The sequence below is a fragment of the Mytilus galloprovincialis genome, chromosome 5 (assembly GCF_965363235.1).
Source record: "Mytilus galloprovincialis chromosome 5, xbMytGall1.hap1.1, whole genome shotgun sequence".
NCBI classification, from domain to species: Eukaryota; Metazoa; Mollusca; class Bivalvia; order Mytilida; family Mytilidae; genus Mytilus; species Mytilus galloprovincialis.
This window is the reverse complement of record NC_134842.1, coordinates 63,275,861-63,301,092: the sequence shown is the minus strand read 5'-3', so window position 1 is coordinate 63,301,092 and position 25,232 is coordinate 63,275,861. Positions and strand designations below refer to the sequence as shown.

Below are 25,232 nucleotides of genomic sequence, written 5' to 3'. Positions count from 1 at the left end.
TGATTAAGATGATAACACAATGTTGACTGCTGTACCCCTATTTTTGACATTTTTACCTATTGTGTCTGTTTGTTTTGTTCACGAATCGTTCACGATATAAAGGAATTTGATGCGACTGTCATACAAGTGAGAGGTTTAGCTAGCTATAAAATCAGGTTCAATCCACCATTTTCTACATAAGAAAATGCCTGTACCAAGTCAGGAATATGACAGTTGCTATCCATTTGTTTGATGTGTTTGAACTTTTGATTTTGCCATTTGATTTGGGACTTTCCTTTTTGAATTTTCCTCGGAGTTCAGTTTTTTTGTGATTTTACTTTTTACTGCATGTGTAACGGTTTATTTCTTCCTCTGTGATATTTTATCCTGAGGATGATTTGTCCCGGTTATTTTTCTTCAGGCATTGTATTTCACAGGTTGATTTTCTCCAGAGGAGTGAAAATCTATCTGTGTTATGCGGATAGTATATACCGGTATATATTTGCCGTACTATATTTCACAGAACCGTGTGAAATAGAGTCCCAATCAATATATACCTGACTATAATTATAAAATGTTTCACAAAGGTAGACCAAATTTGCATAATTTATCAAAGAGAGGTAATTATGAGCAATTTATATTTTAAAGATATTAATATAATATATTTCTGAATCTATTTTAAAATGAAATTTTTCTTTGAATCTTATTTTTTATATATTCATTTATATAAAAAGATGACTTATAACTGATTTAATAAGACAGATAACATTTCAAAGGTAAAAACTATCCAGCTGTTAAACATGCTTTTGATCCAAAATATATTGTTATGCTATGATTTGTCTGATTTCCATATAATCAACAACTACATCTCCGTCCACAGACAAAACTATTTAAATAGTTAAAAATATCATCATAATCTAATTCTTCTATAACTGTTAACAGTAGTAATGCAACTATATTTCTACCTTACTTTTAAATTTATATAATGCATTCTATGTTTTGTTTACAGGGAGACAACAGACAGTTCCTGCTATCTTGACAAATCTGTAGATTTTGTCGTGTTGATAATGTTTTATGTTTAAAGTTTTTCTTTATCTAACATATTTTGACAAACAATGCAATTATCTAATTACTATTTATTGCATAAAATATCCCTGTCCCTTTAGAAAAAATCTCTTAACAACACGATTTTAAGTTTAGATAGCGTTAAGTAAATCACTTTTAAAACAATGAAGAATATAAATGATACATTGTCGTGTTGTTTGGTTGCTTATTGATGTACTCTGTAACTACAACTCCATTGTATGGTGGTGTGACTCAAATCGAAAGAGTTTCTACGCATTTATTTGATAAATGCTTTTTTTAATTTTTTGTAATTGCAATATAACTAAAGAACATTCGTATATTCTGAATATTAGTGACGTCACAACTACTAATGTGGCGTGAGGAGATACACATTGTGTTTGAAATTGTAGTGAAAATAACTATTTCAAAAATTGTATGGTATAATTAATTATTATTGAAATTAAACAAATCCTACTTCTCTTTATTGAAATGACACTTTGCACATTTGGATCACTCTTCTTGCTTTACTTTCATCAGGAACGCTCAACCTCCAAACTTTGAAAGCCAACGACGTATATATGATTGAATTCGTGATTGGCAATCTAATCACCGAATTGAAACAACATCAATGGGTGCCACAAGTAGAACATCTTTTGCGTAACCTTCTAGGAACACCTGACCCCCCAGTTTTTGTTGGTTATGTGTTGCTAAGTATACTTTTTCTGTTTAGAGATTTATGTGATTGTTTGTCTTTTCGTCTATCGTTCGTTTATCCATAGATTTTTCATCGACTTTTTAATCTTTGGTATCTGCGTTTAATTTATTTAACACTTAAGAAGATGTTTAAAGAATAGCTAAACACGCATAAGGTTACCTCTGACCTAGGGAGTTGACATTTTACTTTAATAACTTCCTAATTCATGAAGGACGATACGAAGAACGGTATGTTTCAAGTTATGCCAGTTAGATGCCCAATAACAACTGTACTTCGAACACAGATATAGCAACAATAGTATAAACTAAATTCAGTCATCGGACTATGCAGTATGACTTTTGCCCATTGTTGAAGGCCGTACAGTGACCTATATTTATTAATGTCTGACTGTGTCGTTTTGTCTCTTGTAGAGAGTTATCTTATTGGCAATCATACCACACCTTATTATTTCTATAGGTTTATGAATTTATTAAGTCTTAATTTGTTAACGACATCATCATAAAAATATACATAGTGTATACTATCTACGTCACATTTAAATACTGCAAGTGCAATCATACTTCTATAATTGAGACTATATCTATGAAAAAAGTTAGAACTTAATGTTTTGATCTATTTATAATAATCAAATCCTTTGATTATTCTTTTCGATTTCGAAGTCTTATATATTGATGGTTATCTGCTTAATGCCTTGTGGCATATTCACTTGTTACAAAAATCAAAGGTACAACCCAAACCATGAGACATGAGAGAAAGACAGACAAGATAAATATGTAAAACAAGATCAAAAGTCCATAAAACAACATTACACAGGAACAGACTGTTAGCAATAATAAATACAAATGACAACAGCAATCGTCAAATATATTGAAGAGTACAACCGACCATGTCAGCCACCGATTTCGCTTCAAAAAAGGACAAAAAGTCAAACTAAAACAACCATTGTCCAAATATCTTGACTTGTACATGAACATTTCAACTGTATTTTTGACTTCTAAATATCGAATAAGTAGGCGTCACCATTAGAAAAATTTGTAACAAGTAGCGTAGACGATGTTTTGTCTATACTTATTGCATGTGGACTATCAAGTCCACTTTCCTTCGACAAAATTGTTTTACTCGTTTTCCCGTCTTCGGATAAAACTATAATCCGGTCATTTCCCGTGCATGCAACAAATATGAATCCATGTTTGTTAACTGTTATCCCAAATGGTTCGCGAATGTCTTCATGTTGGTGTGTCCATAATAAGATCCCATTATTTGAGTAGCAAGATATGAGATTATCATTCCAATCTGTACATATCATATTTTTTTTATTCAGTGCTGTACAAATAGTATACATTCCTGGTACATTTACCGCTGATAAAATATTACCGTCGAGATCCAATGTAAGAAGTTTAATAACTTCACTACCAACCAAGTTCACTACCAAAGTTTCCCCATTGCTTTCGATGCCAAAGCATTCATCTGTTACATTAATAGTCTTAGTTATATTTTGCTGTGATATGTCAATCAGCAAAATTGTTTGTTCGAAGTGAATCGTAACAGCTATTAAATTGCCTTTGATGTAACAAATGTCACTTGGCTCGCCTTCTAAACAGATTACATCCTTAATGTAATCCCCGTCTTTGGAAAACAAAAGCAAACGTTTACTGGCTGCATCTAGAATAAGAATTCTACCATCAGGTAAAACTTGACTACCATATATTTCTATATCCTTAGAACTTATCGGAATTTTAAATGTTGTTTTCAGTTTCGGTTGAATACTATCAATTGTCAATAAAGTTGGAGCTGATAGCTGAACTTGATACTCGCCAGAAGTTTTTAGCTTCAAAGGACACGGCGGCGAATGTTGAACTGCCTTGCCGAATGTCCTAATGATATTAGTCAGACATTTTAAATGGGAAGGCAGTTTGGACTCAATACGAATGTCATCCAATTGACCCTTTCGTTGCAAATCATGTAGATATATAACTTCTGTTGATATAGATTTCTCCAAAAACTGCAAACATACGTAAAATTGTAGGTCCGTCGCATACATTGTCACTCGTGAGAGGTCATTTTGCAAATTTTGAATATCTTTCTTTTTATTCTCAATTTCAGTGTTAAATTGATCAAATTTTAGTTTCATCTTATTGATTTCCAGAGATAAATCATCAACTATTTCCTTTTCTATTTCATCTAACTGCATGATAATTGCTGAACGCAGATTTTGTATTTGTTTAACGGATTCTATTTTATTTTCACAAAGGGTGGTTATTCTCAAATTTAAATATTTAACTACTGTTTGAAAATTTTCAAGTAAAATGTTAAACTCCTTGTCCAAATTTGAAACTTTAGCGGAAGTTTTGATATCCCTTAAAACTTCAACTAATAGGTCGAAATCCCTGCAATCTTTATGGTTATCTTTTATGCACTTAACACAGCACGGGTCGCTATGGAATTTACAATAAAAGTCATACTTTTCATCATGCTTTTCACAACGACTTTTTATATCAACAATAAACGAAGGCAGTTTCTTGTAGTCATCCAGGGCTATAGTTTGGTGTCTTTTTGAGGCTTTACTTCTGCTGTGATGGCTTTCACAGGCTTTACAAAGAAAAGTCTCACAATCTGCACACCAAACAACTGCAACATTGGACACATCTTCCTCTTCACAAAGATGACAAATATGGTTAATAGATGCCATAATCAAAAGATTCGAGCTACAATAAATAAATTTCAGTATGAAAATACCAATGGAGAAATAAGAAAGGCATCCCGTTTACAACCTTAGATATATATTTGTTCTACATATTTAACTTCGCAAATTAATTTTTATTGTGAAATCTAAATCTGTTCAAAATAAATGTGTCAGTTGCTCTGTTGTCAGGGTTGTGAAATATATCCACAGTTACTTAAGGAATGACTGTAATATTTTGTCTGTCTATTCGAAATAACATAAAAAATGTGGTGCACACTGAATAACGCGCGTAGCGGGTTATTTAACAGTGTGCACCACATTTTTTATGTTATTTCGAATAGACAGACAAAATATTACAGTCATATCTTATAATTTAATTTTAACAAAATAACGTCAGCCAATCAGAAGACGTGTTACATCCAAAATTAAATTATTATGTTATATTTTTAACATAATTTTAATTTCATTTTTTTTCGTTTTTGTAAAGAAGTTTGGAATCATATGATAATGAAATTAGAAATTAATGAACAATTTACATATTTTTTTAACATATCATGCATTAATTATACCGGGGATCAAATATGCTTCATAGTACTTTATATGAAGTCTGCAACATTGTTTGTGCGCAAATGTATTTATGATTTAAATTTTGCTTATTTTAATTTTAATGTATTTCTGTTGGTTTTCTAACTGATTAGCCTAGTGGGAGTATGATTTTGGAAGTATTTTCAGGGATAACACATTTTAAATGTAAAAATCAAGGTCCAAATGGCCCGAGAACACACTTATTTCGTAGTGCATTTCTTTTTCACCTGGTTTCAGGGATAACACATTTTGAAAGTAAAACGCAAGATTCGTGTAAAAACATGCGTGCTAACGTTGTTTTTGGAAATGACTTTATTGGAGGTTTACAATCTGAGTAAAAATCAGATTATCATAACTTGCTTACCTGATGTATATTTCAATAAGACTACAAAATGACACCACATTCAGAATAATTTCTGAAGTAAATTGTGAAATATGGTTCTGGACAATTAACATTTTATCTTTTTTGTTTGTAGTGACTGAAATATCAGTTTTTTTCTGATCTTTAATTGCAAAGACTATTTGTTGGAGTTCTGATTTTCTTCGTCTGTTCATTATTTTATGAACATATTGATATTCTGGTGTTACATATATTTCTGGTTACTTTAATGTCATTCAAACTCATGGGACATGTCTTCCCGTGTCCCTACTAGACCAAACTAAAGTAAAAACGTATAATTTGCATGGGAACATCAATGATAATAAAGGTAGATAACAGAGATCAACACAGGAACTATCAAAGAAAGCGATTAAAGTTCTCATTAAAAAAATATATGTCTAATGAATTTTATCATATCAATTTTGACTTACCATGAAAATTAGATGATCCATTAATTAAACACTAATTTTATTAATTAAACGGTGAAATTTATTTTATGAAGAATATTAGCCACAGATACATGTATAGACTAACTTATATATATATATATTATCCTTGACAGATAGATTCAACTTTAAAAATAATGATTGATGGATGTTTGCTTCACGCCGGATCAGCATTAAAAGGCTATATCCCGATGAGCAGTTTTGAGAAAGTGCATCATACATTTTCGTAAATAAAGGCCACAGTAGTATACCGCTGTTCGAAAGTTATAAATCGATTGAGACAAAAACTATAAATAAAATAAACCTCATGTAATAAAGCTGACAAGACTGAGATTGAACAATTTCTACTTGACTCAATCTTAAAGATTCAAGTTTTATCATTTTTTGTAGAATTAACTGTCAAATAAACTTTCTGATAAACGATTATTTTAAAGTAAATAAGTCTATGTTTGAAGATGGAATATTTACATGTATACTTTTGCAAATCACACTTTTACAAAATTAAATATTGATAAAGAAGAATATGTTGATTTTGATAAACTAATAAAATAATCAGTTAAATTTTTTTTTTAAAAGTCTGAAAGAATTAATCTACACAAATTTTCAAATTAGGATAATAGTTTTAAAATTCACCTTTATAGAAAACTTAAAAAATAAATTAAATTGGACGTCTACCTGCGCAATCTAAAATTTTGTTTAACAAAATTAGGTATAAGTGACCATACTATAACTTGGAAATTGAAATTGACCAATACAAGAATTCCAAGAGAACATAGAGTTTGTAAAGTTTGTAAAATTTTAGATGACGCGGAACACCTTTTTCTTCATTGCCAAATCAGTAGTAATATAAGAAAATCCATTATCCTAATTTTAACCAGCTTAACTAAAATTCTAATTTCAAAATATTTTTGACCCCAGCAAAGATATTTTGTCTAATATTGTTTGCTATATGACGCAATCCATGGAGTTGCGAAAATGAGATCCATATTGGTCAATTATCTTATATAGTTACATGTGTATAACTATTAACTTGACTCATTTAGTATTTTATCCATATGTTGTATGTTTTTATGTACATGTACAGAGCTGTAATTCATGTAATTTATGCATTTTAAGCCGTCAGGGTTTTACTTGTTAAAATAATTTTGTGACAAAGACAAATATAAAAAATATGTCCGGCACACACAATTTATAAATCAATAAGAGATCAAGTTTGCATATATACAGTATAAAAGGAGATGTTAGGTGTAGGTCGGTTAACCAACAACCTAACCATTACCATTAACAAACAGTCTACAAAATCACACAAGTGCCTATATATGGTCGTTAAAAATATTTTTGTAGGAGACTCCCGCTTGTTGAATTTATTTATCTTCATTTTACCTTAGAGCGTTTTCATTGGTTTATTTGCGTAACCAATATCAAAAATATGGCCGCTCAAATCAGAGTATCTAAATACATTTAATGTACAACCTAGTTATAAACGAAATTAGAATTTTAAAACGTATTCTATCTGGGGTTTATATGCTTAATTTATATTTAAAGCTTATTTTAACCAATTTAACCAAACTTAGGTCACAATAATAAGGCCATTATAGTTTATTATACATATTCATGCGAATAGTTATTTGAAAAAAAATACAATTCCTCTTATTTTGATAATCTATTGTTTAAGATTACAGATATGTTGACACTCCAATTTATTCAAGTCAAGACGATATCTTGGAAGGATTGAGTTGAGAACATTTTGGCTAAATCTTTGTTAATGATGACTCCACACTTCTTCACACATTTTGTGACTGAATTTATCCTACAGGTAAATATACAACCAATAACAAAATAAGATAGTTTGTACATTTTTCAAAAGCATATACCAATTAAACAAAAGACATTGTAAATAAATGCAAGAAGGAAAATACATACCTTATAGGTTAAACATCGCCCTTGTTATCAGCAAGTATAAAAAAATCAAGGTCACAGGAAATCACGTATGTTGTACTTACAACCAAATAAAATTTAAATGTCTAAATTTATGACATATGAGCAAATAAAAATATGAACACTTATTTTAACCCCTAAATGCATATTGAACTTATCAAATGAGCAGTGTCGATAACAAGTTAGTTCCTATTCATGATCCTTAAGAACACAGCAGCTACACAAATATATTATGCAGGCAGCTTTGACTATAAGATTGTTTGTGTATAAACTGCAACACCTTATACAGGGAAAATCTAAATTACCAATGATTTTATTTGAAGGAAAGTGATATTATTAATATAAAAGAGAGGCGAAAGATACCAAAGGGACATTCAAACTCATAAATCGAAGAAAATAAACTGACAACGCCATGGCTAAAATAGAAAAAGACAAACAGACAAACAATAATACACAAAATACAACAGCAACACGGTCCCAATCAAAAACTGAGGTGCTCTGGAAGAGTAAGTAGATCCTGTTCCACATGTGGCACCCGTAATGTTGCTCATGGTAGTAAAAACCAGGAAATAGAATAATTCGGTAGGTCACACTCGAGAAAAGGGGGCGCGATCGTAGTTACGACATTAGGAACATATCCGCTATCATCTGTGAAACGGATATTCCATAACGGTAAACCAACTCTTGATGGCACCCGTAAAATTAACAAAAGGATGATTTCAACTTCATCACTTAGAACTTTTGATTTAATAGCTTCCTTGTGAGCAGCAACCCTCTTTCAAGGAAATCATGATAGTAAATACAAACCCTGAAATATCGTATCAACTGGGAGATATATTCTCCGTATGCAGGCGTTTCTGGAATGGGATTGACTTGAAAATTATTTGTTTGTAATAAAATTATGAAAAAAGTAAAGGTTAGTGGCCAAATCTTTTAATAGCATTACATGGATAAAACAGAGGATTCCGAATATTTGACAAAAATAAAAAAAACAAGAGAAGCGAACATCAATAAAGGCATACATTTTCTTCGCTCGAAATTGTAAATGTATTATGTAAATACGTTTGTCCTTAATAGTTTAAACAACAAGATTGGGCGTTTCTTGTGAAATGTCCGCAACTGGTTACTTTTTTGTCCCATTCTTTCAAAAACCCATTGACTTTTTCTATTACTTCAAATTATTTCTTTGAGGGATGATGACTGCAATGGAGGTGCTTCTCTTTTGAATTTGATTTTGAATGTGTCTAGGGGCAACGTGTCATGTATCAATAACATTTTTTCCATTAGAGACAGTTTTTTTTACTTACCATGTTTTTATTCTTAAGTGTAATAACAAAAAAGAATATAAAGATCAAGATGCAAAATAATTTATCGGATACCTCTATGACCCATTTATCAATTTATGTTGCATTTGTCTCAAGATAGTGTGTCTACCTCAAGTGCAAGAGGTCATACGTCCGATGGCTTTACAGTTCAAACCAAAGACTTCAAGATGGGTGTTTGCTGTGTGTATGTTTTCCACGCGGTAGTTAGGATTAGTGCAGGGACTGGTCAATCCGGAGTCAAAATAATGTGTTTATGTGTCTTGGTTAAAATCTAGGTTAGTGTGTCTGTCCAGTTAAAATCAGTATTCAAATTAATATTGCATCAACATGTTCTCATCCTCATGCTAATTGCATATGTACATTGAACATAAATCTTTTAATATTATTCGTTTGCATCGAAGGCTTTATAAAGTGGAAGTTGTCAACGCATAGTCTATCTTGTCATTTAAATTTTGTGGTGTTTTTAAGACTTTATGTCCGTTCGATATGACCGTGTGTGCAGCATATTTCATTGAACGTATGAATGTACGACTACGACTACATTATGTACGACTACGAATAATTTATCAAACCAATTATTAGGCCATCAAGGGCATGTAACATATAATGATTACTAATAGACATCAGTAAAGAAACAATAATGAAAATGTGTATGATAATATGGATTTAACAAAATCAGATGTTTTCATATTGTAAAACATTTATAACAAACCAAAGCATTTGCATATTTCTTCATGTTCGCAGGAAAGGAGCCAAATGAATCTGTTTATTTATTTAGATTTTTGAGATAATAACTTATTTTACAGCAGATTTAAATTTGACATAACTTGTCTTTGTTGTTCAAATGCGGGGCATTCCATTAGAAAATGAATTTTATTTTCAATTGAATCAAAAAACAAAATTTACAAATTATTTTATTTTTGTCATCTTTCAATAACGACCCTGCTCAATAGCTAATTTATGAGCACTAATTCTCATTTGTTTGAGGTGCATTTTAGTTTCAATATTTATGACAATATTTAGATAAGTCTCTTTTTTGAAAATATCCTTAAGATTGAAATAAGTTCGAAATGTACCCTTTTAAACTGTAGCATTTTGTAAAAAATTTCTTTCCAAAATTGCATAAAGCTCTTGATTAAAACATCTTTAATGTCATCAATATTGAGATAATTAATATCTACATCTAGCTGTTTTGCAATAAAACAATAGAAGAATTCCATGTTTGTCTGCCATTCTAACGCAAATAAATGCTGTTTATTCTTAACTTGACTTAGTTTAACTTAACAAATTACACTCTTTCATTTCTTTGATTCTACAGAACACTTTTAAATAACTCAATATCAATATGCAGTGGAAAACTACCAAGTTCCTTGTAAACTGCTAAATTTGTTGATTTTATATGACGTATAAAATTTTAGTCAAAAGTTTTTACTAGGAAATTTAGTTTAAAAAATGATTTAAGAGCTGTTTTACATAAATCATTTTGAGCAGTTTAAAAATTACCAGATGCTGAACAAACAACACAATAATATTTATCACACTGTACAACATGCAATTTATAACCAGTAAATTTTGTAGTCATGGATTTCGTTATCACAAATTACTTGAAAAGCAATTCAAATTTTATACAGATACAAAGATTTATGTTGACGTTTTGCTGTACCTTTACAATTTTACTTATTTCAAAGCAAAGAGTGTCAGATCTTTATATTTTTGGTCTTGCTGTTTATATAAACCTCGTGAATTTTGATACAATCCATGTAAACTTATCGATCCTCGGTATAATAAAATAGAGAATGGAAATGGGGAATGTGTCAAAGAGACAACAACCCGACCAAAGAGCAAAAAACAGCCGAAGGCCACCAATGGGTCCTGAACACAGCGAGAAAATCCCGCACACGGAGGCGGGCTTCAGCTTGCCCCTAAACCAAAATATGTACTAGTTCAGTGAAAATGGACGTCATACTAAAGTCTAAAACATAAATGATCTAAAATTAAAAATCATACAAGACTAACAAAGGCCAGAGTCTCCTGACTTGGGACAGGCGCAAAAAATGCGGCGGGGTTAAACATGTTTAGTGAGATCTCAACCCTCCCCTATACCTCTAGTCAATGTAGAAAAAAACAAACACACAGCATTACTCACAGTAAAACTCAGTTTTAAAGAATTCCGAGTCCAATGTCAAAATAGGTAACAGAAGAAACTAAGTAAAATGACAATGATACATGTATATAAATTAACAAAGGACTACTAGGGGAATGTGTTAAAGAGACAACAACCAGACCAAAGAGCAGACGACAGCCAAAGGCCACCAATGGTTTGTTAAACATAATTTTTTAGATCTCACCCCTCACCCTATACCTCTAGTCAATGTAGAAAAACAAACACACAACACTACGCACAGTAAAATTCATCAGTTTAAGAGAAGTCTAAGTCCGATGTCAGAATGGATAACAAAAGAAACTTAACAGAATGACAATAATAAAATAAATTAACAAAGGACTACTAGCAGTTATTGACATGCTAGCTCCAGACCTCAATTAAACTGATTGAAAGATTATGTCTTAATCATATGAAAATCAAGCACAATCCCTACCGTTAAGGGTTTAGTATCACACCATCATAAAATATATGAGAAGAACATAACCCGTAATATCAATTTGAGAACGTATTAAGATCTTTGAGCATTGCTATATAGTTATGAACAGTTATGATCCTTATCCTGTCAACGCATCATAGTGCATGTTTTTCTCAGACTGTTTATGACGTCTTTCCACTAAATTCACTAAAATTGGAGGTGTACATATTGATATTTTAGTCATCAGTTGTAGTATACGTTGCACAAGCTTTTAGTTAATATTCTTAGACCTGTACTATGTGGCTTTTGTTTTTGTGTTAGTAGTAATTTTCATGCTGTGCTGTTATACCTCTGTCCCGGTTAATTCAGAATTTCGAAATCCAAGAGGCAAAGTCGCAGTTGAAACATTGTTTCTTTTACGTTTGCGAAGGAGTAGAAATAATAAGAAAAACAGTGATGGGGAGATAACTCTCTCTTACAGGGAAAAAGTTACATCTAATAAAAAAGCGCTTTCAGAGGAACAATTTCGGCATGCAGAATTACCACAAGTCTTTACGCCCAAAACATAAGAAAATATTAAGTGACATTTCTAAAGTTCTTAATCAACTTATTGTTCTTACGTGTGTTCCTCGTGCATAGCACGGACTGTCAACGTAAATATGCGGTTTTTCCTTCAGGAAATTTATAAAATCAAGTGCTCTTATTGGTCAAGAACGATGTAGTCGGAATGGGCGTAACGTTTTTCACTATATGGCGCAGTGCTGTATTCACAAAATATTTCTTAATCCGTCAAGATTGGAAAGGGGGTATCGAATTGTTACCCTTGTCTAACGAAGATGCATGTTAGTTATAGCTCAAGGTGATTGAGCGTTCACAAACATATTTAACTCAAATCTGTCCCAAGCGCCGACCCTTTGATTAAGTTGTTGTTCGTGACTGTCTGTCATATTTGTTTTTCATTCACTGGTGCATCATTATTTCACCACTGGTTTTTTCTTTGGATTACTTTAAATTTTGACATTCAAGAGTTGTTTATCTTACTATACAGAACGACTTTCATTCGTTGTTGAAGGTCCAATCGTGAACTATTTATGTACTTTGGCATCTGATAGATACTTATCATTGGTAATCATGGAACATTTTCTTATTTTTCATGTTTGAGATAGAACCAATATACAGATGCAATATATATCGAATCCGGTGTTTCCTTATTGGATATATTGCATCTGTCATGTGTAATTAAAAAAAATGATTTGACTTCATATTGACAGTTGCATAAACCTATCGTGAACATAAAGCTACTTTTACATATATATCATAAGGTCTTCAACACCTTTAAATTTATTTTCAAGTGTTATGGATATTTTCCTAATCTCTATTCACTTCACTTAGTACTTTAATCTATCGTTTTGTTACTCATACCAATAAAACCTTATCAAGGAGGTAGTTTATGTGTGGCATTCTTGTATTCTTATTTTCCACAATGCCAATGCATCATGGGACTTTGTCTCATGCATCTCATTTTACTCAACAGTTGTAGAATTAAAAACAATATATCTGTTTCATTTAATTGTAATAAAACATAACATTAATAACGTTGACAAAGTTTTATATGTAATTTGTAAAATAAATATCCCCTAACTAAGAGTAAGTAACGATGGTATATTTGAAAGAATGTGATACGGTAGCTATTTACGAATAGGAAAATGAAGGATGTGTTATGATTGCCAGTGATACTATTCATCAGTTCTGAAAACAGTATGTTTGTCCTTTAATAGGTCACAGAACAAGATTAGGCATTGAGTGTGAAATGTCACAGATAATAAATTAATTGCCTTTGATGTTACAAATATCAATTGGCTTGTTTTCGAAACTGGATATCGTTTTCAGGTCATATCTTTCAAAAACAAATGCAAACTTTTACTGACTTAATCGCGCACAAGTATTCTGCCAACAGCTGAAATCTGACAACCATATATTTGTATACGGGTAGATTGTTAACATTAACAGTTTTATTTTCAGTTCATTTAATATTATCAATCTTTAATATACAACTGACAGTTGAACCTGATTTACACCAGACGTTTTGAGTTGAAAAACAAATTTCTATGGTTAGCAAACGCAATGTTTAATGTCATTCTGTTATTAGCAATTCCTCTTAATTGACAGGACATTGCAAATCTTGAAGGAATTTTCTTTCTTTAAATGTTAATTTTCGAAAATAATACACACCTAAATCTGTACATTTCCAGGTATGTAACCAATAGCGCATTTGAAATACTCAATGTCTTACAGCACAGATTATAATAGGAGTAAAATGATCATTATTCCAACGAAACTTGAAAATGATTGGTTGACACTACGTACCTATAATAATTTTAGAGATATATCATTGACCTGACGTTTATGAACAGTTATGAAAATCTTTGGAAAACTCAATATTATGAGGGTTAACTTATTAATCATTAGTTCTTGCAAAATATATTCACGAAAAAAGTTATCAAAGAAACCATGCTAATAGTTTAGTCCACAGCCCGCATCAACGACAATTAAAAAAAAACATGCTCGAACAATGTTAATTCAACCTGGTATTTCACACAATAATATAACATGTTCCAGTTACCTTAAATGTAATAAATAAAAACGAGGCAAATTCAAAGAGGGGTATATCCTTAAATATGACAAAATAATGGAACGACTATGAAACAACTGTCATATGCCTTGGTATCGACATTTTCCGAAGAAAATGGTTGGTTAAACTTCTCAGACTTATAATAAAATCAACTATAACAATTTTTGTTTTTATTTGTACAAAAACAAATATGACTAATTTCATAGAAATGCTTTTACTAGTCTGTAATTAATTGTGTACTATGTATTCCTACATCGGTTTTTGCGTAGAGTGTCTTCCATATTCATAATCTTTCCTTCTTTATATGAAATGATTCATATAGTTACTATCAACATTTTTATATATTTTTTTAAAGAATTGTGCTTCATTGGCAAAAACTAAAAATGATAGCGTGAATGTATAGTACATTTTTTGGTTAAAAACAAGTGACATGTTAATGCATTTTAATTAGTAAAACTGAACATTCAGAAAAGGCTCATACACCATACAAATTGTTATCATTGAGTGATTTCTGCCTCGTACAAAAAAACACAACATTTTATAAATTACATGCATTCAAAGCTTTTTCTGCATTTACCTTAATCAGGAACGCTCAAAGCCGGGTATTTGAAAGATGTTACCTATATGTGCACAATCAAATTATTACACTTTATTAGATAAATCAAGTATTTCATTGAAATAATTAACAAATGACTACGAAAATATGAATAAATTCAAGAAAAAATATACAAACTGTTCAAGGAAGAAATCGTCCTTTTCAATTTTCTTTTCAGTAAAATACGTTTTCAAGACATGGTTTATTTGTGTTTGTAAACTGTTAACCTATAAACGTTGTAAAAATCAATATCGAACCTGGTTTTTAATCCTAAACTGACGAAATATACATTGAAGTATATTTGATTGATTAATTGATCATTGGAATGGCCTACAATACGTTGTTGAAAAATATCCTATAAACCATATTATGAGTCTGTGTATATTCGCTCAATTGACAAACGTACGCTTCTCATATTATTTTGTTCATTAGTTGCACTTGGGCTAGTTATTTTGGACTTATGATCGGCTATTATGTCTTCTATTTGAAAAAAACCATTTGAAATTGACTTTGAACTGTCAAAAGAAACTTGTTTTACCTCGTGTATGTGTAATTTAATAAAAAAAGTTTGATTTTATATAGCTTTTAATTCTCATCGCAATGAAAAAAGCACGAAAGTACTTATACATATATACAATAAGATCTTACTTTTCTTCATTCACTAAACTTAACATGAACGTAATCTTATCGATGACGTAATTTATACGTGCCACTCATGTAATCTTATTTCCAGCAGATTGCATAAGGGTAATAATTGTTAATGCCTCGAACAAATGTGACTTAATTTACACAAAACTTCTAGAATTGAAAAACAAAACCAAGACCTACATTAAACAGTAATAAAACATAAGATTAATAACGTAAACAAAGTTTTATGTGTAATTTGTAAAGTCAATATCCCAAAACTAAGAGTTAGTAACGATGGTATATTTGAAGGAAAGTGATAGGGTAGTTATTTACGAATATAAAAATTATAAGATGTGATATGATTGTCAGTGAGACTATTCGCCATTTCCTCTGTGAAATGGAAGAGAAAGCCAGCACTACAGCATTGATATGAACTTACAAATTTAGCTCCATTATGACCTAAAATGGTATATTCCAACATTCAGATTTTAGAAAATAAAAAATGCGCGAGGAGCTTTAGGACAAAAAGGGTACCTTTAGGGAATAGCAAAATCCGACATGTTTTTTTATCAAAAGAATTTTTCTATTTTTTAGACAATATTGATTATTCTTGCATTTGGAACTTCCTCTTTACATGTATAATATTTCTTTGAGCTAAGTTACAAATGTATTATGTATGTTTTTTTTAAATGTCGAAATCCAAATGCAGTATGATTCTACTAAATAGGTCATAGAACAAGATTGGTCTTTTCTTGTGAAACGTCATTGATAATAAATTTCCTTTGCTGTAACAAATATCAATTTTGCGAAACTGGATATAGAGTTAAGGCCCGCCTTTCGAAAAAAAATGCATGCTTTAATTCACTTCATCTGGCATACGAATTTTTACCATCAATTAAAATCTGACAACCATATATTTTCATACGGGTACATTTTTTTCATCATTAACAGTTTTGTTTTCAGTTTCGTTTTAACATTATACATCTTTAATCGATGTCCATATGACTGTTGCACCTGGTATGTCACATACATTGTCGTATTTGAAAGATCATGTTGCAAATATTTAATTAATGTATTATTTAGGCAGGTATATTTCGTATTCTTAAAGATATTCTGTTTTTTAAATTGTTTTATATATTTGACTACCGTTTTCAAACTTTGAAAGAAAAACTTTAAAAACCTTGTCTAAATTTTGAACCTTTGTTGGAATTGTGTACGACTGTCATACTAGTGAAAGGTTAGCTAGCTATAAAACCAGGTGTTATCCACGATTTTCCACTTAAGCAAATACCTATACCAAGTAAAGAATATGACAGTATAAACATCTTTTTCCATTCGTTAGATGTGTTTGAGCTTTTGATTTTGCCATGTTATAAAGAATTTTCCGTTTTGAATTTCCCTTGCAATTCAGTATTTTTGTTATTTTACTTTTTGATATCCCTTAAAAATGCAAAATGAAAAAACTTATGGGTCTAAATCTCTACAATTCGTATGATCATTCTTCATGAAGGGGGATAAACCAATACTGCATTTGTAATAGTCAATTCATAATACACTGATATGAAAGAGAAGTAAATAATAATGTGTAACTATCAAACTTTAAAATGATTGACACTAAAGTACTTATATTATTTTGAGAGCTATATCCTCGACCTTAGGTTTATCTTCTTAAATGTCAAGAACTTAAATTACTAATCTTTAAGTTCCGAATCTCGATATTTTTAGAGTAAACTTATTAAATCATTAGTTCTTGGAAAATAATAGTCATAGAAAACAAAAACAAAATTCACAGAAACCATACTAATAATGTAGTCCGGAACCTGCTTATTTCGTCAACGACAATGAAAACAAACTTGGATTGTACAAAAACGAGCCTAGAATTGCAATTTTTCAATTATTCATCATCTTTCATATACCTTCAAATGTTATAAGAGAAATACCAAACTGAGTTACATTCAAAACGTGGAAGTCATTAAAACATAACAAAACGTAAAGCACGGCTATATCAACCATCTATAGAGACTAGTAACCATCGTTCATATTCCTTACATGGTACAGACATTGTCCGATGAAAATGATCGTTTAAACAGCTAAGAATTTTAATAAAAGCAACCATGATAATTCGTTTTTGTATTTGTAGAAATATAAGATGTGACTAATGATATATAATTTCATTGTAATTAGATTGGTGCTTCATAGACGGAAACAAAACATTATAGTGTGAATGTTTATTTCTAAATATAGTACATTTTTGGTTTAAAACAAATGACATGTTAATGCCATGTTAATGAGTAAATCAAGCATGCAGAAATGGGCTCATACAACATAACTATTGTTACATTAGGGTGATTCCTGCCTCGTACAAAACAAAACAACACTTTATAAATTTAATGCGTCCGACGCGCTTTTCTGGATTTACTTTCATAATGAACGCTCAAAGCCAAGTATTATAAAGTCAAGCATGTAAAAAAACAAAAACAATAGAAGAGTTATATGAACAAAAAGAGATCTTAAATAATTGTCAAATCCATCTAAGGTCAACTTTGCCAATTCATAATTGACCTATTTCTACAAGTAAACCTTTTTGTCCCATGTATATTTACTCCATATACTTTTATTGTCTGTTGATTCTAGAGTTTGTCTCTCGTGCTGTGTGGAGGCAGTAGAACGTTTCCCCGTGCTTGAGGTATATGCTCTTTTAATATTTACAGTTATGGTGTGCTTGTTCATGTGCGAATTTCTCATATTAATACAAAATCAAAATTTCATGTTTGGCTATTTAATATTTTCTTAATGTCTTCAAAATACTGGTCTTGTCATCTGTTTTGTATATTGCACTCTTATACTATTTTAAACTGCTAGGTTTTCTTACATATATTTCGATGTGCCCTGTGCTGTCTATCATTTGTTGTTTACTTTTATATGCATCATCTATCATTTGTTGTTTCTAGTGTATTGGTCTTTTGTTGGGCAATGTATTCGCCCGTAATTATAAATTATGTAATTCAGTGACCGCTCCCGACATGTGTACATTGTAACTTCAAAGCATATTTTAGCGGCGATCGATGTCTTTCAAAATTACTGCACTTTTCTTGTATCCCTGGTGCTTTCGACTGGAGAACCGTCGTACACAAGCATCGCACAAGTTTGCACTCCGAGGCGGGTGGGGAGCAAGAAGGTTAACTAACTGTGGTTTATTTTAATCAATAGTACCGCTAAAGTCGACGCTAGGGGCCGTCTTGACATTGTTGTAGGGTATGAATGATTTGTTCATTGTTGAAGACCCTACATCAACTGTCAAGATGAAGAACAGGAATAAAAGCCCTGTTCATTGATAATCTTTTTTTTTCTATGTATTGTGTGCGATTTTTGTCCAATGTACATTTACTCAATATCCTTTTATATGTATACAAACAGACAATTGCACTGGATGGGGTATGTTCGATTTTCCTATCAGTAAAAAACGTTCACTAGACATGTTTTAGTTTTGTTTGTAAACTGTTAACATGTTAACGTTGTGCAAATCAATTTGCGACCTGGTTTTTACCCCTTAACTGCAAGAGAACACATTGAACTAAATTCGATTTATTAATGGATGTTTGTTAAACATCCAGCGTCAACGTACTCATTCATTAAGGACGACAGACTTTGTGGATGGGAATGGCCTACAATACGTAAAATGCACAAACAGAAGAATTGTTGAAAGGATCATATAAACCATACTAAGAGTTCGTGTATATGTGCACAATGGTCAAAAGTGCGCTGCTAACATTTGCTGATCAGGAGTTTCACTTATTAGGTTATGGATTATAAAAACCTTTTGAAATTAAAATTGAACTGCCAAATTAAAAACTTGTTTAACTTTTGTCTTCATTTTTATCATGATGGTTTCATATTAAAGCTTAGATATTTCAATAAATCGCAAATGTATTAGCACTCGCCGCTGCTTTTACAAAATTGATTTGTTTCGTACTTTTTTCTATGATGACATTATCAAATGTCCTGAAATGAGGGAAACAAATAAATCTAACGTTAGTATAAAACGGGATGCATAAACTTTTCAGTTTTTGTAGTGTTTTGTAGATTGTTGACCAGAAATATTGTGTTAAATTCCATCGAGAGAAGAGGAATCATGAATGATTAAAATTTCGATCTTTTTCACCTTAAACCTAAAATTTCAATTTATTTAGATCAATAAAACACAAGACACAAGTTCTAGATAAGATATTAAATGCGCCGAAACGGGCATTTACTGCATTTAAACTGATACATTGTAAAAAGTGAACTGATAGTCACTGATGATGTTATCTACCTAGTAATCTAATGCAGTATCCGAGGAAAGTTCTGGCTTGGTGGCAAGGATACTGTATCAAAGGCATTACAAGTTACAAGTTCAGAAGAAACATTTTCCTCAATGATGTATTAGTATTTTGTCAAAAGATAATGTATTATACATCACAAGTATGGTAAATTGTCTATGGATGTTTGAAAAAAGGCATTGGTCTAAACGAATGGTACACAGTATGAAATTAATATTTATATAATTATATTATAAATGTAATGGATATCAAGGATTTCAAAAGAATCTTACAGAAAATGTACTTTAGATTAAAGCTTTCAAAAACATTGAGGACTTTAGGAGTTGTTGGGGAGAAGTTTTATACTAGGAAAAAGTACACAAAATACTACGGGAAAGTTGCAAGCATTAGAAATTCAAAATATCTTCGAGGGTTACCTCCCGCAATCAAAGCTCTAATTCATTTAACAGGTTACTTACTTTCTCCAGGTCTTCATCTTTTCTTTTTTCATTTTTGATACTCCAACAGGTTTTCACCCTTAAGTTATGTTATTAAAATAGAGATGGGATAAACATGCAAATAAGACCACTCTCTACCAATAACAGAATGACAAGGATGAAAAAATAAAAGGTCACAAAATGATCGTCAACAATAAGCAAAACCCATACAACTACAAGGAAGGTAACACTTGCGTATTTCCAGTAACAACACTCATATAAAGAAAAAGGATCATAATCTATCAATACGAAAACGGCGAATGAACATAACTTGATTGATAAAGAAAAATCGGAACGTTTTTTTACAATCTTTTCAAATTTGGATAGCAAAAGTTATAGGTAAATAATAGTATATAAATTATAACTAGAGGCTCTTAAGAGCCTGTGTCGAACACCTTGGTCTATGTGCATATTAAACAAAGGACAGAGATGAATTCATGACAAAATTGTTTGTTGGTGATGGTGATGTGTTTGTAGATCTTACTTTACTGAACATTTTTGCTACTTACAATTTTCTCTATCCATAATAAACTTGGCCGTTTAGTAACAGATGAAATTTTTTGTAAAAATTTACAAAAAATTACCAAATTGATGAAAATTGTTAAAAATTGACTATAAAGGGCAATAACTCCTTAAGAGGTCAATTGAACATTTTGGTCATGTTGACTTATTTGTAGATCTTACTTTGCTAAACATTATTGCTGTTTACAGTTTATCTCTATCTATAATAATATTCAAGATAATAACCAAAAACAGTAAAATTTCTTTAAAAATTACCAATTAGGGGGACAGCAACCCAACAACCAGTTGTCCAATTCATCTGAAAATTCCAGGGCAGATAAATCTTGACTTGATAAACAATTTTACCCCAGTCAGCATTGCTTTAAAAGCTTTGGTTTCAGAGTTATAAGCCAAAATCTACATTTTACCCTATGTTCTATTTTTAGCCATAGCGGCCATCTTGATTGGTGGGCCGGGTCATCGGAAACGTTTTTTAAAACTAGATACACCAATGATGATTGTGGCCATGTTTGGTTAAATTTGGCCCAGTAGTTTTCGAGGAGAAGATTTTTGTAAAAAATTACAAAAATTTACGAAAAATTGGTAAAAAATGACTATAAAGGGCAATAACTCCTTAAGGGCTCAACTGACCATTTTGGTCATCTTGACTTATTTGTAGATCTTACTTTGTTGAACATTATTGCTGTTTACAGTTTATCTCTATCTATAATTATATTCAGGATAATAACCAAAAACGGCAAAATTTCCTTAAAATTACCAATTCAGGGGCAGCAACCCAACAACCGGTTGTCCGATTCATCTGAAAATTTCAGGGCAGATAGATCTTGACTTGATTAACAATTTTACCTCTTTCAGATTTGCTTTAGATGCTTTGGTTTCAGAGTTATAAGTTAAAATCTACATTTTAACCCTTTGTTCTATTTTTAGCCATGGCGGCCATCTTGGTTAGTTGGCCGGGTCACCGGACACATTTTTTAATCTAAATACTCCAATGATGACTGTGGCCATGTTTGGTTAAATTTGACCCAGTAGTTTCAGAAGAGAAGATTTTTATAAAGATTACAAAAATTTACGAAAAATTGGTAATAAATGACTATAAAGGGCAATAACTCCTTAAGGGGTCAATTGACCACTTTGGTCATGTTGACTTATTTGTAGATCTTACTTTGCTGAATATTATTGCTGTTTACAGTTTATCTCTATCTATAATAATATTCAAGATAATAACCAAAAACGGCAAAATTTCCTTAAAATTACCAATTCAGGGGCAGCAACCCAACAACTGGTTGTCCGATTCATCTGAAAATTTCAGGGCAGATAGATGTTGACCTGGTAAACAATGTTTTTCAGGGCAGATTTATTCTAAATGCTTTGGTTTCAGAGATATAAGCCAAAATGTACATTTTACCCCTATGTTCTATTTTTAGCCTTGGCGGCCATCTTGGTTGGTTGGCCGGGTCATCGGACACATTTTTTAAACTAGATACCGCAGTGATAATTGTGGCCATGTTTGGTTAAATTTGGCCCAGTAGTTTCAGAGGAGAAGATTTTTGTAAAAGTTTACAGACGACGGACGACGGACCCAAAGTGATGAGAAAAGCTCACTTGGCCCTTTGGGCCAGGTGAGCTAAAAATGTTAAATGCACTAGGTCTAGTACAAAAAATGAAATAGATTACTATCTCATTATCAACATGAAACCGCCCTTAAATATGTATGATGAATAAGCAGTATAATCCACAATATCTCCCCATTACGCATACTCTTCCTCAAACGTGAAAAAGTACAAAAAAAGTTATCAAAACTATCGACATTTTACATAGATCACAAGCTTGCCTTTCTTCTGTTGTCCAGTCGGCGATTATCTCTTTGAATGATGAGGACAGCAATGGAGGTGCTGGTTCTTTGATTTGGGCTTTGTTGAGTATGAGTTAAGAATTTTATGTCATGAATAAATACTTATTTTCTCTTTCTTTTCCATTAGAAAGAGTTTACTCGCCTGTCTATTGTTCAGCATAATAATATGAAAAGAGGATATTAATTTCAAAGTGAAGAGAAATTAAGAGGATACTTTTTTAAATCTATAAACAATCCTTTTGCGTTTTTCTGAACACATCAGGGTCTCATGGTAGCGTTCCAGCCTTGAGTGCGAGAGGTCATAGGTTCAATCCCGTTCAAGGTTAAACATAAGACCTTAACTGGTATTTGATGCTTTTACGCTAGACACGCAGATTTTAGGATAAAAAGCAATGCCAGGTCTTATAGGAGTCAAAATAATGTGTGCATGTGTCTTCTGCGTTGTGAATTACATTTAGTAAGTTAAAAATATAGTTAATGATGTCAGTGTAGTATACATCTGGGTTCATTTACATGTTTTCGTTCTGATATGCATGTGCTTTTTGCATAGGGACATTTAATATAATCATGTTGCTTTTAAAAGGTCAAAACAGGGGAAGCGGACGTTCATGTACACTTATCGACACTTGAATAAACGTAAAAAGTTATCAATCATTTACTTAACACGCATTGCTTAATTTGAGTTTATGTTTTTTTCTTTTCAAGGTTTATATAGCATGATTAACTCAGACTGATTTTGACGTCTTTCTTCTTAATCAATTGGAGGTGTACAGATTGATATTTTAGTCATAGTAATACTACGTTCCTGTCCCAGGTTAGTGGTAGGTATAAAGTAAAATCACAAAAATACTGAACTCCGAGAAAAATTCAATCGGAAAGTCCCTAATCACATGGCAAAATCAAATGACAAAACACATCAAAAACGAATGGACAACAACTGTCATATTCCTGACTTGGTACAGGCATTTTCAAATGTAGAAAATGGTGCATTGAACCTGGTTTTATAGCGCTATTTGAATGCTCTAAAATATGTATTAATCCGCAACAATCAATAAGTGCCTGTCCCAAGTAAAGATCCTTTATTTCAGTTGTTGTTGTTAGTGGCTGTATGCCTGTCATATTTGGTTTTCCTTTACAGGTTAAGCATCAGTCAGACTGCTGGTTTTCTGCTTCCTCAATGCTCTTCAACTTTGTACTTGTTTGGCTTTATAAATATTTCGATATGAGCGTCACTGACGAGTCTTATGTAGACGAAACGCGCGTCTGGCGTACTAAATTATAATCCTGGTACCTTTGATAACTATCTGATTGTTTTAAATTTGTCACTGATAAGGTTCTGATCATTGTTGAAAGTCTTAAAGTGGTCTATAATTGCTTACATCTAAGTTACGTGGTCTCTGGTGAATAGTTGGTATCATTGACAATCAAAGCACATCTCCTTTTTTTATTTTATTTTTAAACAAGAAACAAAATACCAAAGAAACCATTAATATCTTGAAGTACAGAAGGACAGACAACACAATGGGTCAAAATATGAAAATACGAGTGTAGACAAAACATTAATTATGGAATATATTTTAAACAATACAAAGGAATAACAGAAATCGACAAAATTCATGGAACAGTTCAAGAGAACATATCAACGTCCAACATTGATCAATCGCAAAAACAGACATACAAAAATGACCACCAATAACGAACAACACATTGTCCAAATACCCTGACTGGGTACAGGCCACAAAACGGGTGGGACACGAACTTCACAATACACTATAATGAATACTAGTCCTCTTGAAAGGTAAGAGGTACCACTAGTAACACCACTCGACCTGTTCACGAAAAGACACAAAAGAACTTGAATATGTATTTGCATTGGTTATAATGTATACTACAGCCTAAATAAGTGATTTTGATAATTGAATAAATCTGACAAAAAATCGCATAAATTTTTGATTACAGTGAAAATGTTGTCATTTTGAACTTCCTCTTTAGCATTGTAAGAAAAAATAATTCATAACGTCTACGTTAGAATAGCTCCTCGTAGAAATAATGTATATTATCAGGTATGGTTACAGAATTCAGTTTACAACGACACACCAACAACATCTACAATTTCAAAATGACCCACATGAACGAACTACTTCAATCAGAGGAATATACGACTGTTTTGTTTTCTTTCTAAATTTCGTACACGAAGGCGTAACCATTGGAAAAATTTGTAACAAGAATTGTAGATGATGTTTTGTCTATACTTATTGCATATGGTTTATCAATTTCATTTTCCTTCGACAGAATTGTTTTACTCGTCTTCCCGTCTTCTGATAAAACTATAATCTGGTCATTTTTTTTGCTAGCCACAAATATGAATCCGTGTTTGTCAACTGTTATCCCAAATGGTTCGCGAATGTCTTCATGTTGATATGTCCATACTAAGACCCCGTTGTTGGTGTAGCAAGATATGATATTAGCCTTCCAATCTGTAAAAACGATATTATCTTTATACAGCGCCGTA

The 25,232-nt window shown here is 31.6% G+C and overlaps 1 long non-coding RNA gene across 1 annotated transcript; it reads right to left on the bottom strand.

The window, feature by feature from the left end:
* Window positions 1-2,697: 2,697 nt before the first annotated feature.
* Window positions 2,698-7,840, bottom strand: LOC143074641 (uncharacterized). The gene is made up of 2 exons (XR_012977985.1): window positions 7,776-7,840; window positions 2,698-4,464 (listed from the first exon to the last, which is right to left on the bottom strand). It is a non-coding gene; the product is annotated as an uncharacterized LOC143074641 (long non-coding RNA).
* Between the last annotated feature and the right edge of the window lie 17,392 nt (window positions 7,841-25,232).